This window comes from Mesoplodon bidens (assembly GCF_964165515.1).
Source record: "Mesoplodon bidens genome assembly, chromosome: 6".
In the NCBI taxonomy this organism is placed as follows: Eukaryota; Metazoa; Chordata; class Mammalia; order Artiodactyla; family Ziphiidae; genus Mesoplodon; species Mesoplodon bidens.
The window spans coordinates 83,169,501-83,186,485 of NC_138162.1; positions in this window are offsets into that span (position 1 = coordinate 83,169,501).

The following is a 16,985-nucleotide window of genomic DNA, read 5'->3' on the forward strand; positions in this document are numbered from 1 at the left end:
ATGTTCACAGGCTTGCCACGTTTTCTATGGACTTACTCATATATTAAGAAAACCTGAAAATGGTTTTTCACTGAATTTAAAAACTGTAATATTTGCAATCAACACCACAGCTAATGATACTAAGCATCTACATCATATGTTCAGTGAACATATGCTGATATAACTATCGCTCAGCAAAACCAAAAAAGAGAGACAAAAATAAAGCAAAACACAAAATACAGATTTCTGCCTGCATTCGGCCCATGTAGGCCTCAGTGAAGAAGTATGAATTTGCTGTCCAGATGCACCTGTGACTTGATTACCACCACCCCACCCACCCTGCCACTCTGCAACCTCCAACTCTTACTGTGAGCCTCTCATAAGGCTAAAGAAGATTCCTCTGGTCAGTTGTACACACACACACACACACACACACACACACACACACACACACACACACACACACACACACACACACACACACACACACACACACACGTTAGAACCAGGAATCTATTTCTTACAATAAAGGAAAAACTAACTTTGTTAGACTGAATAAAGATTTGTGTATGGCATACTTAATGCACTTTATTGGCTACTTAAGGAGTTTTGAGGGATAATTTTTTATTACTCTTGAACTTAGCTTTATACATTTAACTGATACTGTATTAGTAATGACCACTTGTTATGAATGCTAGTGTAAATAATACAGTCTGCAACGTACATGTGATTTGCATAGTATAAACTACTCTAATTCTAATTTGAACCCTATCTCTCTATCTATCTAATCTATCTGTATCAGAATGCCAATAAATCAAAGTATTGTTATTACAGAAATAATCTTGAACCTCCCATAATTTATTTAAAGTTCATATCTAAAAGGCCTGATAATTATATTAATGGTAGTAATAAATTCCCTTTAGTATATTAAGGAAGACACTCCATAGTGAGAACCACTGATTTAGGGAACATTTTTTACAAAAATAGTGAGCGACACAGAAATAGAAAACAAGTTTATGGTTACCAAAGGCAAAAGGGAGTAGGGGGAAAAATTAGGAGCATGGAATTAACAGATACAAATTACTATACATAAAATAGATAAACAATAAGAATTTATTGTATAGCACAGGAAACTATAAACTATATTCAGTATCTTTAATAATCTATAATGGAAAATTATATATATACAACTGAGTTACTTTGCTGTATACCTGAAACTAATGCAATACTGTAAATCAACCATACTTCAACTTTTAAAAATAATGAGCTAAATTTAAAAAGGGGGCATTTGGGGATCAAGATGGCAGAGTAAGAGGACATGGAGCTCACCTCCCCCAAAGAACATATCAAAAGTACATCTACATGAGGAATAATCCTCAATGAAAACTAAATGGAAACTGGCAGAAGGATTACTATACAACCAAGGCTGAAAGGAAGATAGATAGATAAATGCATAATTGGGTAAGAAGGGAAGAAAAGTGATCAGGTCAGGACCTGTGCCTCTGGGAGGGGACTCAGAGGAAAACAGAGATTACAAGAGTGGACACGCCCCTTGAGGAGTGAGTGGATTGAGTCACAGAGTGGGTATCCCAGTCCTGGGGCCCTATATGTTGGAAACAAGCCCATCTGGCTGGTTGGAGGACTGCTGAGTCAGACAGGAAGGCTGGAGAAGCCTAGACTCCACTCATGAGGAGCATACTCGGGCTGACTAGACCCCAAGGTAGGGCAGAGAGAGATCTGCTCTAGCAGCTGCCAGGTTTCCTGTGACTGGCTTGCCCCACATACAAGGCCAAGCCAAGCGAATGCTCTGGCCCTGCTCACTCCATGCCACAGTGTGGCAAAGGATCTGGAGCAACCAGGACTGGGAAAAAACTTGACCATGGGATACAGAGGTGAACTGGTCCCAAAGCAGAGGCCAGATAGGGTAGTGGCAGCCATTGTTGGTGTTTACTCAGGCAGTGCCTCAGAAGCTGCCCAGATCTCTGACAGTGGCTACTCTGTCACAGCTAACCTCCCTAAACCTACCAAGAGTCCATGGAGGTCCCTGACAGCCCTTCAGGAGTGGCAGAGGGAAGTGATCAGCTGTAAGAGTCAAAGGGGGCTCATATCCAAGGCTGCATCTGGGCAGAGCCACTGACACCTACACAGGCAGCACACTGGACTTCTGTCCACACACAGGCTCCACTTGCTTCAACACTCCCCTCCTCTGGGGCAAAGGTCCTAATATGGGGAGAAGGAAAACACACACACTTAAAGGGAACAGAGCCAACTCAAGCCCGACCCTCAGGGATTCTGCTCCAGCAACTAGGGATCAAACCCTGTCCCTGACAGGGTGGTGATGGCCACTGAACAGAACTGAAGTCCCACCTCACATTCAGTACCAGATCCAAGCCCTCCATCTCTAGACCCACCCCCTACCAAGGGGATAGCTTCCAGCAAACCCTGAGGAAAGATTTAACTGGCATCTGCATTACATCCAGCTCTCTCACCAAAGGCATCGGGCACATGCAGTCCGCATAGGGATGCCCCCACATAAATACACCCCTTCAAGACCACAATAAGTAACTGTTGTGAAGTAATTCACACAAATTCATGGAGGCAGAGAAAGTTAAGCAAACTGAAAACACAGAGAAACTACTCTCAATTGAAAGAGCAAAAGAAAAGTCCTGAAAAAATAATAAAACAAATAAACAATTTATCAGATTAAAAATTCAAAACGTTAGTAATAAAAATGTTAACTGAATTAGGGAAAAGATATAAACACTGAACACTTTTTAAAAGGAACTAGAAAATATTTTAAAAAGACTCAATCAGAAATGAATAATTCAACAGCTGAAATAAAAAACACACTGGAAGGAATGAATAGCAGACTAAGTGATATAGGAGAACACATAAGTGACCTGGAAGATAGCATAATGGAAATCACCCAATCGGAACAGCAGAAAGAAAAAACGAATTTTAAAATAATGAAAGCAATTTAAGAGATCTCTGGGATAACATTAACATTCCAACATTTGCATTATAGAGATTCCAGAAAGAGAAGAAAGAGAGAAGGGGATCAAAAATGTATTTGAGGAAATTATGGCTGAAAAATTATCAAATCTGAAGAAGGAAACAGACACCCATGTACAGAAAACACAGAGGGTCTGAAACAAGATGAACCCCAGCAAATCGACACCAAGACATGTCATAATTAAAATGGCAAAAGTTAAAGATAGAGAATTCTAAAGGTAGCAAAAGAAAAACAAAGAGTCATATACAAGGGAATCCCCATAAGGCTATTAGCTGACTTCTCTGCAGAAACTTTACAGGCCAGCAGGGAATGGCATGATATATGCAAAGTGCTGAAAGGGAAAAATCTGCAACCTAGGATACTCTACCCAGCAAGATTATCATTTAGAATGGAAGGAAAGAGAAAGAACTTCTCAGACAAGCAAAACCTTAAGGAATTCATCAATACTAAACCTACCCTGAAAGAAATGTTGAAGGGTCTTCTCTAAATAGAAAAAAAGAATCAATAGGAAAGGAAAAATGCTCCTAGAAAAAGCAAATATATAGTAAGGATTGGGGATCAACCACTTAAATAAGCCAAAATGTATATTAAAAGAAAAAACAATTGTAGAAGCAACTATAACCACAATAAACAATTAAGGGATAAGCATAAAGATGTAAAATATGACATCAAAAATACAAAATGTGGGGGAGGGGAGTAAAAAATGTAGATCTCTTAGAATGTGTTTGAACTTAAATGACTACCAGTTTAAAACAAATAGATATTGAAGAGGCTGTCCTTTCTCCACTGTACATTCCTGCCTCCTTTATCAAAGATAAGTTGGCCATATGTGCGTGGGTTTATCTCTGGGCTTTCTATCCTGATCCACTGATCTATCTTTCTGTTTTTATGCCAGTACCAGACTGTCTTAATTACTGTAGCTTTGTAGTATAGTCTGAAGTCAGGGAGCCTGATTTCTCCAGCTCCGTTTTTCGTTCTCAAGATTGCTTTGGCTATTCGGGGCCTTTTGTTTTTCCAAACAAATTTTGAAATTTTTTGTTCTAGTTCTGTGAAAAATGCCATTGGTAGTTTGATAGGGATTGCATTGAATCTGTAGACTGCTTTGGGTAGTAGAGTCATTTTCACAATATTGATTCTTCCAATCCAGGAGCATGGTATATCTCTATAAGTGGTGCTGGGAAAACTGGACAGGGACATGTAAAAGTTTGAGATTAGATCATTCCCTAGCACCATACACAAAAATAAGCTCAAAATGGATTAAAGACTTAAATGTAAGGCCAGAAACTATCAAACTCTTAGAGGAAAACATAGGCAGAACACTCTATGACATAAATCACAGCAAGATCCTTTTGGACCCACCTCCTAGAGAAATGGAAATAAAAACAAAGATAAACAAATGGGACCTAATGAAACTTCAAAGCTTTTGCACAGCAAAGGAAACCATAAACAAGACCAAAAGACAACCCTCAGAATGGGAGAAACTATTTGCAAATGAAGCAACTGACAAAGGATTAATCTCCAAAATTTATAAACAGCTCATGCAGCTCAATAGCAAAAAAACAAACAACCCAATCCAAAAATGGGCAGAAGACTTAAATAGGCATTTCTCCAAAGAAGATATACAGACTGCCAACAAACACATGAAAGAATGCTCAATATCATTAATCATTAGAGAAATGCAAATCAAAACTACAATGAGATATCATCTCACACCAGTCAGAATGGCCATCATCAAGAAATCTAGAAACAATAAATGCTGGAGAGGGTGTGGAGAAAAGGGAACACTCTTGCACTGCTGGTGGGAATGTGAATTGGTACAGCCACTATGGAGAACAGTATGGAGGTTCCTTAAAAAACTACAAATAGAACTACCATATGACCCAGCAATCCCACTACTGGGCATATACCCTGAGAAAACCATAATTCAAAAAGAGACATGTACCAAAATGTTCATTGCAGCTCTATTCACAATAGCCCGGAGCTGGAAACAACCTAAGTGTCCCTCATCGGATGAATGGATAAAGAAGATGTGGCACATATATACAATGGAATACTACTCAGCCATAAAAAGAAACGAAACTGAGCTATTTGTAATGAGGTGGATAGACCTAGAGTCTGTCATACAGAGTGAAGTTAGTCAGAAAGAGAAAGACAAATACCGTATGCTAACACATATATACGGAATTTAAAAAAAAAAAATGTCATGAAGAACCTAGGGGCAAAATGGGAATAAAGACACAGACCTACTTGAGAATGGACTTGAGGATATGGGGAGGGGGAAGGGTAAGCTGTGACAAAGCGAAAGAGAGGCATGGACATATATACACTACCAAACGTAAGGTAGATAGATAGTGGGAAGCAGCCACAGAGCACAGGGAGATCAGCTCGGTGCTTTGTGACCGCCTGGAGGGGTGGGATGGGGAGGGTGGGAGGGAGGGAGATGCATGAGGGAAGGGATGTGGGAACAGATGTATATGTATGACTGATTCACTTTGTTATAAAGCAGAAAGTAATTAAATAAATAAATAAATAAATAAATAAATAAATAAATAAATAAATAAAACAAATATATATAATTATAGATCAACATGTATGAAGCCTATACCACAAATCAGAAACCTAAAATAGATACACAAAAACCATAAAGAAAGGAACACAAGCATAATACTAAAGAAAATCATCATTAAACCACAAAGGTAGAAATAAAAAGAAGAAATGAACTGAGAAGTACTGCAAAAACAACTGGAAAACAAGTAATAAAATGGCAACAAGTACATATCTATGAAAAATTACTTTAAATGTCAATGGACTAAATGCTCCAATCAAAAGACAAAGGGTGGCTGATTGCATAAAATTACAAGGCCCTTCAATATGTTGCCTACAAGAGACTCACTTCAGGGCAAAAGACACACACAGACTGAAAGTGAGGGGATGGAAAAAAAGATATTTCTTACAAATGGAAACAAGAAATCAGGTGCAGCAATACTCAGATCAGACAAAATAGACTTTCAAACAAAGACAAAAGAGGGCATTATATAATACCAAAGGAATCAATACAAGAAACTAATATTACACGCATTAACATATACGTACCAAATACAGGAGCACCTAAATATATAAAGCAAACATTAACAGGCATAAAGGGAGAAATTGACAATAATATAATAATAGCAGGGGACGTTAACATCAGGCTGACATCAATGGACAGATCATCCAGACAGAAAATCAATAAGGCAGCAGTGGTCTTAAATGATGCAATGGATCAGTTAGACTTAATAGATATCTACAGGACATTACATCCAAAACCAGCAGAATACATATTCTTTTCAAGTGCACATGGATCATTCTCCTATATAGATTACAGGTTAGACCACAACACAAGTCTCAACAAATTTAAGACCACAAAAAACAAGTCTCAACAAATTTATGATAGAAATTATGTCAAGAATTTTTTCCTACCACAATGGTATAAAACGAGAAATCAACTACAGAAAGAAAAAAATGGAAAAAGAATAAACGCATGGAGAATGAACAACATGCTTCTAAAAATCCAATGGGTCAATGAAGGAACCAAAGAAAAAGTCAGAAAATACCTCAAGATAAATGAATATGGAAACACAACACTTCAAAATCTATGTGTACAGCAAAAAGCAATTCTAAGAAGTAAGTATATAGCGATGCAGGCATTCTCCAATAAACAATCAAAATCTCAAATAAACAATGTAACCTACTACTTAAAGAAATCATGAAAAGAAGAACAAACAAAACCCAAAGTCAGTAGAAGGAAGGAAATAATAAAGATCAGAGAGAAAATAAATAGAGATTAAAAAAATAGAAAAGATCAATGAAACCAAGAATCCATTTTTTGAAAAAAGAAACAAAATTGATAAACCTTTAGCCAGGCTCACCAAGAAGAAAAGATAGAGGACTCAAATAAACAAAATAAGAAATGAAACAGGAGAGATAACAACTTGATACCACAGAGATACAAAAAAATCATGAGAATACTATAAACAGTTACATGCTAACAAATTAGACAGCCTAGAAGAAATGGACAAATTTCTAAAAACATATAATCTGCCAGGACTGAATCAAGAAGAAACAGACAATTTGAACAGGCCGATCACTAGCAGTGAAACTGAATTTGTAATTTAAAAAAACAAAAACAAAACAAAACAAAACAAAACAAAAACCTCCTGGCAAACAAAAGTCCAGGACCTAACAGCTTCACAGGGGACGTCTATCAAACATATAAAGAAAAACTATTCCAAAAAATTGAAGACAATGGAACCCTCCCAAATTCATTCTACAAAGCCATGATTGCCCTGATACCAAATCCAGACAAAGATACTACAAAAAAAGGAAAATTATAGGCCAATATCTTTGATGAATATAAATGCAAAAATCCTCAACAGAATCCAACAATATATAAAAAAGGATCATACACCATGATCAAGTGGGATTTATTCCAAGGATACAAGGATGGTTCAACATTCACAAATCAATCAACCTGACACACCACATTAACAAAAGGAAGCATAAAAATCATATGATCACCTAAACAGATTCAGAAAAAGCCTTTGGCAAAATACAACATCCATTCATGGTAAAAACTTTCATCAAAATGTGTTTAGAGGGAACATATCTCAACATAAAAAAGGCCTTTTGTGACAAACCCATAGCTAACATTATACTTAGTGGTGAAAAGTTGAAATCCTTTCCTCTAAATTCAGGAACAAGGCAAGGATGCCCACTGGTGGGCATGCCCCTGGTGATTATTTAACATAGAATTGGAAGTCCTAGTCACAGCAATCATACAAGAAAAAGAAATAAAAGCCATCCAAATTGGAAGGGAAGAAGTAAAACTGTCACTGTTTGCAGATGACATTATATTTTATACAGAAAACTCTAAAGTCTCCATCCAAAAATTATTAGAATAAATGAATTCAGCAAAGTTTCAGGTTACAGGACTAATATACAGAAATCTGTTGCTTTTCTATACACTAATAATAAACTATCAGAAAGAGAAAGTTTAAAAAATCCCATTTAAAATTGCATCAAAAAGAATAAAATACTTACAAATAAACTTAACTAAGGAAGTGAAAGACCTATACTCTGAAAACTATAAAACACTGATAAAGGAAATTGATGATACAAAGAAATGGACAGATATCCCGTGCTCTTGGACTGGAAGACATAATATTGTTAAAATGGTTATACTACCTAAAGCAATCTACAGATTTAATGAAATCTCTATCCAAATACCCATGGCACTTTTCACAGAACTAGAATAATTTCAAAATTTATATGGAACCAGAGAATAACTCAAATAGTCAAAACAATCTTGAGAAAGAAGAACAGGCCTGGAGGAATCATGCTCCCTGACTTCAGGCTATACAACAAAGCTACAGTAATCAAAACAGTATGGTACTGGCACAAAGCAGACACATGGAACATTCTCTAACACCATATACAAAAATAAACTCAAAATGGACTAAAGACCCAAATGTAAGACTGGATACTATAAAACTCCTAGAGGAAAACATAGGCAGAACACTCTTTGACATAAATCACAGCAATATTTTTTTTGGATCTGTCTCCTAAAGCAAAGGAAACAAAAGCAAAACTAAACAAATAGGACCTAATTAAACTTAAAAGCTTTTGCAGAACAAAGGAAACCATCCACAAAATGAAAAGACAACCTACAGAATGGAAGAAAATATTTGCAAATGATATGACTGACAATGGGTTAATATAGAAAATATATAAACAGCTCACCAACTCAATCAAAAAATGAGCAAAATCCTGAAAAGACATTTTTCCAAAGAAGACTTACAAATGGCTAAGAGGCACATGAAAAGATGCTCAAAATCACTAATGATCAGAGAAATGCAAATCAAAACAGCAATGAGATCTCTCCTCACACCTGTCGGAATGGTTAACATCAAAAAGTCTACAAATAACAAATGTTGGAGAGGATGTGGAGAAAAGTGAACCCTTGTACACTGTTGGTGGGAATGTAAATTGGTGCAGCCACTATGGAAAACAGTTTGGAAGTTCCTCAAGAAAGTAAAAATAGAACCATACAATCCAGTAATTCCACTCCTGAGTATATATCTGGAAAAAATGAAAACACTAATTTGAAAAGATACATACATCCCAATGTTTATAGCAGTACTATTTACAATAGCCAAGCTACCCAAGTGCCCATCAACAGATAAATGGGTAAAGAAGAAGTGGTATGTGGAAAATTACTGATCCACAAAGAAAAGAATGAAATTCTTGTTAGAAGTTCATTAGCTCCCTTTAATTTTCAGATTGTTCACCCCAGTTTGGATAGAGTGTGGTGTTGTTAAAGCAGAAATGCATATAGGCTTGTATTAATGTTTACTATCTTAGGGGAATGAATCTCGAAGACTTGGGTTCTATTCCACACCACTAGAAAAAATAATGTCCTGGATGTTTTTCTCATCTGAAAATAAGTAATGATACTTACCCACTCCACCTCATGGTCTTATTGCAATGATCAAATGAGGTACTGGATACAAGAATTCTGAAAAATTTGCAGCACTATCAAATAAGTCCCCGACTTACTGATGCTTCGACTCACAATTTCTTTTTAACTTTACGATGGTATGAAAGTGATTTGCTTTCAGTAGGAATCATACATCTGATTTTGAATTTTGATCTTTTCCTAGGCTAGTGATATGTGGTACGATACTCTCGTGATGCTGAGCAGTGGCATCAAGTCACAGCTCCTAGTCAGTCACGCTATCACGAGGGTAAGCAACTGATACACTCAAAACTATTCTGTTTTTCACTTTTAGTATTGTATTCAATAAATTACATGAGATATTCCATTCTATATTATAAAATAGGCTTTGTATTAATATTAGATGATTTTGCCCAATTGTAAGCTAATAGAAGGGTTGTGAGCACATTTAAGGTAGACTAGGATAAGCTATGATGTTCAATAGGTTAAGTGTATTAAATGCATTTTTGACTTACAATATTTTTAACTTACAATGGGTTTATGGGGGTGGAACCCCCTATCATAAGTCAAGGAAGATCTGTAAGAGTTATTTCTATACCTCAAAATCAAAAGTAGGTGTAGAAGTGATGCCACATATTTGCACCAATCTACTAACTCTGTTTTCATTCTGAGGTACTCTATATGCTATATAAAGTCTTGACTATAAATCATGTTAACAAGTCAGTGTAAGAATAAACCAGTTTCCTCAAGTATATTGAAAGTTTGTATTGCAATTGAGATAGCCAGCCTCTAAGATTGAGCTCAGTGATCCTTGTCTTCTGATATTTATGTTCCGTGTAATCTTCTCCTATTGAATGTGTGCTTGACTTATTCATCCATTTATGACAAACAGAAAAAGTCCAAGTGACCCAGAAAATAGGTCGTAAGAGGCAGTGTGGTATAACTCTCATTTGCTCCTTGATCATGTCTTCTGCAGGAAGCCAGCTGCCATGTCATGTACTGCCTTATGGAGAGATCCATGGACAAGGAGCTGAGAAGTTTTGCCAACAACCATTTGAGTGGGCTTGGAATTAAGATTCTCCAGCCCCAGGAAAAGTTTCAAGTGCCTGAAGCCCCAGCCAACATCTTGGGTGCAACTTCATGAGATATCCTAAAGCTGAACCACTCGGCTAAGCCATCATGGATTCCTTATACTCACAGACTTCATTAAAAAAATAAATTCTTGTGTTTTTAAGCTGCTAAATGTTAGGTTAATTTGTTATATGGTGATAGATTATAAATGCAGCTCTTGGTACCCAATGATGCTGAGAAAAAAAAAATATATATATATATATATGGAAGTGGCTTTGAACCAAGCAGTGGTCAGAAGCTGGAAAGATTTTGAAAAGAGGGTTTATAAAAGCTTAAAGTGCCTTGGATACAACTGTTCATAGAATTTTGAACATTGAACTGGGGGTAGATGATCTTGCTAAGGAGACTTCCAGCAGGCAGTGTTGATGTTACCATCTGGTTTCTTCTTGCTGCTAATAGTGAAATGTGAGAGGCAATACATAAGCTAAAGGAAGGACTATTAAACAAAAAGAAGCAGCACTGGCTGGTTTTGAAAATTCTCAGTCTCTCCAGGTGGTAAACAATGCGAAAATTAAGAAAGGGCTTCTGAGTAGAGGTCAAACTCAGGGAACTCTCAGGACATCATGGTCTAAAGATGACCATGATGGTCTAAAAGTCTTTGTTAAGATTTCAGAAATATCGAAGGGGGTATCTTAGACTCTATTCTTTTAAATAAGAAGCCCTCTAAATATTTTAAGGGTATAACTAACAGATCTTCTCAATCAATCAAGATTTAGGAAGCTTGGTTTTAAAGGTATCGTCCTTCAGCAGAAGCCCAAGGCAGAGACGGGTTTATCTGTAAGAGATTTGACGATATGGTTTCCATCTAAAGTGCTGGACCCAAATAAGATTCACAGAAGACTCAAACTTTTTAAAAGAATTATATCAATGGAAAACCTGCCAATTTGGACTGTAAGGAATAGAGACAGTATAAATTGAGAAAAGGCTGTTGGGCTCCCAAAATAGTACTGGCAGAAAGGAAGCTAAGAAATTGTTCAGCTGTAGATATATGCTACCTTTCATGGAAAAAGAAAAATGACTCAGGTGGGTAGGGAATGAGCCAATAGCCCCAAATTAAGAATGATGGAGAACAACTCCAGAGAAGCATGAGAGAACTGCTATGGTCCAAAGATTCTTGTGTACAGCTTTCCCCCTCGCCTTCCATTATGAATGGGAGTGCCTATGGCAGTGATTCTATACCTTAAAATGCTTACCATGTTGGGGACAAATAGGGTAGCAAACTTCCTTCTTTAGTTCACAAGAGGAGACTTATTCTCATTTGGATCTGGTTTAGATGACAAGATCTTGTTCTCTGAGCTGATGCTGATGAGATGACATGGGGGTGCTTTGGGAAGGTGTAACAATATTTTGCCTGTGGGATGAATGTGAGTCACTGAGGCCAGATGGAGGACTGTGGTAGGCAGCCACTCAGATGGCCCCTAACAGTCTCTGCCTCCTCTAGTCAAGTGTAGATTGCTTTAACTATTTACTTGCAATGAATATAAGGTGAAGGTGGCAGTGTGTGACTCAGAGACTAGATCGTAAAAGGCAGTCTGCTGTCACTCTCTTTCAAATGTTTCACTCTGAGGGAAGCCAGATGCTATGTTATAATCAGCCCTACAGAGAGACTCACATGGCAAGGAACTGAGACGACCTGCCAACAGCCAAAGTGAGCTTGGAAGCAGATACTCCAGCATTGGACAAACTTTCAGATGACTTCTGTTCAAGCCAACAGGTTGAATAGAACCTCATGAGACCCTGGGCCAAAACCAACTGTCTTAGCTATTCTTAAATTCTTGACCCTTAGAAAAACTCTCTGAGATGAAACAAAAATTGTTGCTTTACAGTACTAAGCTTTGGGAAATATTGTTGCATAGTAGTAGGTAACTAATACAACAGAAAATTGAATAAAGCAAATCTGAGTAAACATATTTAGTAGAATTAAATATTACAACCAACCCAATGTCCCATTTACCTTGAGAACTATTGTATGTGGTTAGCCACATGAGAGCTAGCATTTGAAAACAGTATTGAACTCTTTCAGTCACAGGCATTACCTCATAATATAGCAAGTATTTTTAGCCAATGCATTTTCTATACAGTATTCTGAGTTAAATGAGTTGTCTATTTCTTCTTGGCCCCTGTTTTTACTAATAACTATACTCCAATAAATAAATTTCTACCATAATGGCTGGCAAAAGTTGTACAAATTATACTTTTAAAACTATACTCTATAAAATGGTCACAGAAAAATGACAGAGATCAGCAGGAAATTAAGGAGAGTGGGGAATATTTTGATAATACTATAATTCTGCAGCCCAAAGGAGAAACCACTACAATGAAAGGGATACCCTAATGCAAAAGAAAACATACTACATAAATAATTTATTATATAAATCCAAGTGGTAAACTCAAGTTCTGATTTCCAGTTTAGTTCAATGTCAGGGATCCATAAAATTGTGCCAGAATCTCATTTGGACAAAATTTCCTAAAAGTCCATTACTTTCTCCTTTCAATCAGACTAGCAACAGAGAGGAAACATTCTATTTCATAGTATTTCAACATTGTTGCTTCTGGTCCTTGACATATTCCAGGAATGGAAAGATGAAAGAAAAATGTTAGCCACCATTTTTGAACCTTACTGAGTTTTGGTTCCAGTTCTTAACAGAGTGTCAAAAGAATTTCATTCTGGAATCCTGTTTCTTGTTCTCCTTAACGTGTCATAAAGGTGAGCAACAGGTCCAAAGATTCTTAATAGCAAAGGAAATTATAAATTCAGAAAAAATCTTTTATTATTAGTTTGTAAATTTCAATATAAAAAGTTTTAGCTACAGTTTAAAAAAAGAGATGGAAAAGGGCAAAGTGAATTGAACAGAACTAAACATTGGGCTTTCCTACTTGGTTAATTTTATGTAGTATGTTCTTCATGTACATTGTCATCAAGTAAGGCCATGCAACTAGAATTTCTCAGTGACTACCTTTTTGAAAGTCTCTGAGACCTATTCATATATTCTCTCAAGCAATTTGTATTTGAAAAACAGTAGTTGAAGGTAACTATTCTACTGCACACAGTTGTATCCTTGATGTTACAGCTTTGATGGTAATCATGGTATTATCACATGCATTTGTTTCATTGTCCCAGTCAAGCTCTTAAATGAAGATGAATCCTTGCATTTTATAGAATCATACAAGACCACAGATTTACAGAAATTTTGGTCATCCATAGGGATTTCCTTGCAAAAGAATATTTTTTTCAATTGTAGCAAACCCAGTATACATGCATTCATTAAATCAATGCAGATACTGTATCATAAAGCCAAGTGGAAGGAAGTCAGCTTGCTAGATGAAGATTATAGGTAAACTTGAATTTGGTGTCTCAAAGTAACTAGCATGGTTGACTGTAATGACAATAAATCACCTGGCGATTGGTCTGTACAAGGCCATCTTGATGGTCTTTTTATTTTCAGATAATGCTAGTCTTTAATGACAGTAGGATATATCTTATGGTTGATTAAATTCCTTTTGCATGTGAATTTGTGCTTTTAGAGGTCTACTGTTTTATGATAGAATATATTAATGAAAACAAGCATGCAGATAGTTCAGGTAGTGAAAAGCTTATGTTCAGGCAACCAATCACAAGGTTTGAAAAGATCTCTACATCCCACTCTCTTCTACTTCTACAGTACCACTCTAACCCCAGTGCAATCTTACTGACCAAGCCAGTCTCAATACATCTGGTTGCACTGCAAATGTCAATGACTTGAAATGACCACTCCAAGCTAAAGTACTGGGCCACATTATTTTTGAGTCTTTATTCTCTTCTTTCAGGGCCTCTCCTACAAGGCAAGGATTGGCCATAATCAGTAGGAAAGAAAAAAGGAAGCAACTTGTAAGGGTTGCCTCATTTCTCCGTGTATATCTGGCCTGCATTCCTTGCTTCTGCACTTTGCACACACAAATTGCTCACATGTAATAATTCTTAAGGAACTGAGGGAGTCTAACACTTTCACAGTGACACCCCAAACTTTAAATAGTTTTGCTGAAGATATTTATGAATTCAGTGTTCTGAGGAGTTCTAGAAGGCCATGAAAATATGAATACTAACCTCAGAATAAAAACAAATGTAATTTAGCTCCTAGAACTGTGGCATTTAATTTTTGGTTGACTTCTCCTACTCATTCTAGAAAGGATCAAAGAGGAGAGACCAAAATTTGTAGACCTGAATAAAATTGGCTGAACTAGGCATCTGAATAACTAGGCCACCTCAGATTCTGTCTGTGTACAGTACAGTTGGTCAAGAAATTGTTTTCAGGACATCAGTTCCCTCACATCTAAAGTGAAGACTGATCTAGACTAGTGGTTCTCAAACTTTAGCGTGTATTAGAATCAAGCATGACATCTGTTAAAGATTCAGATTCTTAGGACCAATCCACAGGAATCTGGATTAAATGGGTCTGGGGTAAAGTCCAAGAATCTCAATTTTCTTAAGTTCGTGATATTAGAGATGACATTTTGATAAATGCCGGGATGTACCTTCTGTGAGGCTCTTTTCAAGATGAACCTTTCTTTAAGTAGCAAAAGAACAGATTTTAGGGACAGCCCTCAGCTCTACTTTCAATCACCACACTATCCTAGGCCAGGTGTTTCCCTGCCACAGGCTACAGCTTGAAGGTATAGTTGATTCTGAGTTCTGGACAGGATCTTCTAGCAATAGAGAACACACCACGGAAATAATTTTAAGCTATTAGCACTCCATTGTCAAATCACCCAATCTGTCATCATATCTCTTTTCTTTCAGATAGGTCATTGCTCAGGTGTGAACCTGATTATTTTTGAAATGGTTGAAATAAAGTGTGTTTTACCGCTCTCTTTGGCAGCATGGATTTTTTTTTCAAATCTTTATGCTTCAGAGACAAGGTGAGGTTTAGTTTTAGTGAGCAAAGGCTTGGCATATGAGAGGTCTTGAGATCTTTTATGGGAACTAACAGGAAGAAACAAAAGTTAGTGGAATAATTGTAGCTATCAATAGCATTTTCTTTATAACAGTTTTTGTCTATTTCTTCATTAGGTCATTGTATAAATTTTTGCTATTTATTTATTTATTTATTTATTTATTTTTTCTTTTTGCGGTATGCGGGCCTCTCACTGTTGTGGCCTCTCCCGTTGCGGAGCACAGGCTCCGGATGCGCAGGCCCAGCGGCCATGGCTCACGGGCCCAGCCGCTCCGCGGCATATGGGATCCTCCCAGACCGGGGCACGAACCCGTATCCCCTGCATCGGCAGGCGGACTCTCAACCACTGCGCCACCAGGGAGGCCCAATTTTTGCTATTTAAATGGCAACCAGGTGCATACCAAACATGTTCATTGGGAGAGTAAAGAAACTCTTACCAAGTGCTATCTTTGTAATAATGTTACAGAAATGTTAGTCATGTGAAATGTATGTAACTTCCCAGACTAATGTCATCCAGTAACCCAAGAGGAGAGAGAGACAGGGACAGAGACAGAGACCACCTAAATTTTCCAAAAGATAATCAGATAAAAGAAAGACAACTGACATTTACTAAGATACTAAGATTTGATACTTCAAAGATAGTTTCATCAGGGGGCTTCCCTGGTGGCGCAGTGGTTGAGAGTCCGCCTGCCGATGCAGGGGACACAGGTTCGTGCTCCGGTCTGGGAAGATCCCACATGCTGCAGAGTGGCTAGGCCCGTGAGCCATGGCTACTGAGCCTGCGCGTCCGGAGCCTGTGCTCTGCAACGGGAGAGGCCACAACAGTGAGAGGCCCGCGTACCGCAAAAAAAAAAAAAAAAAAAAAAAGATAGTTTCATCATACTTTCATAAAGTCTAAATATAAAAATTTCCATTGTGACTAAAACTTTGGTTCTTTGTCAAATGATCTGAGTTTTGGTCTCTGCCACTTACTAGAGGAATAGCCTTCAGAAAGTTTTTCAACCCTCTGAATCTTATTTTTCTCAGCTATAAAATGGGACTTATGAAGCATTCTATGGAAGGCTATTATGAGGATTAAAGAGATAATGCACACTGAAAACAATAAGGCACTATATAAATACAATATTATCCTAATTACTATCATTATACTTGATATTTGGGTGATATAGAGACCAAAATTTCTTATATGTTGGCAAAAGCCAAGAAAGTGAGAGCAAAAGACTTACATATTTTAATGTAAGCAGCCCTTATTTTTCCAACTAAAATCATTAATAACCAAGATAATAATAACAATAATAAGTTCCAGGGTCTGAAGTGCAAGTATTTTTTATCCAATTCAAAGTCATAGTGGAGACCCAATGTTCAGTTCACACTAGGAGTCCTTCAACACAGAAACAAATTTAAATGAAATAAATCTCATCTCTGGAAGAGAATCTAA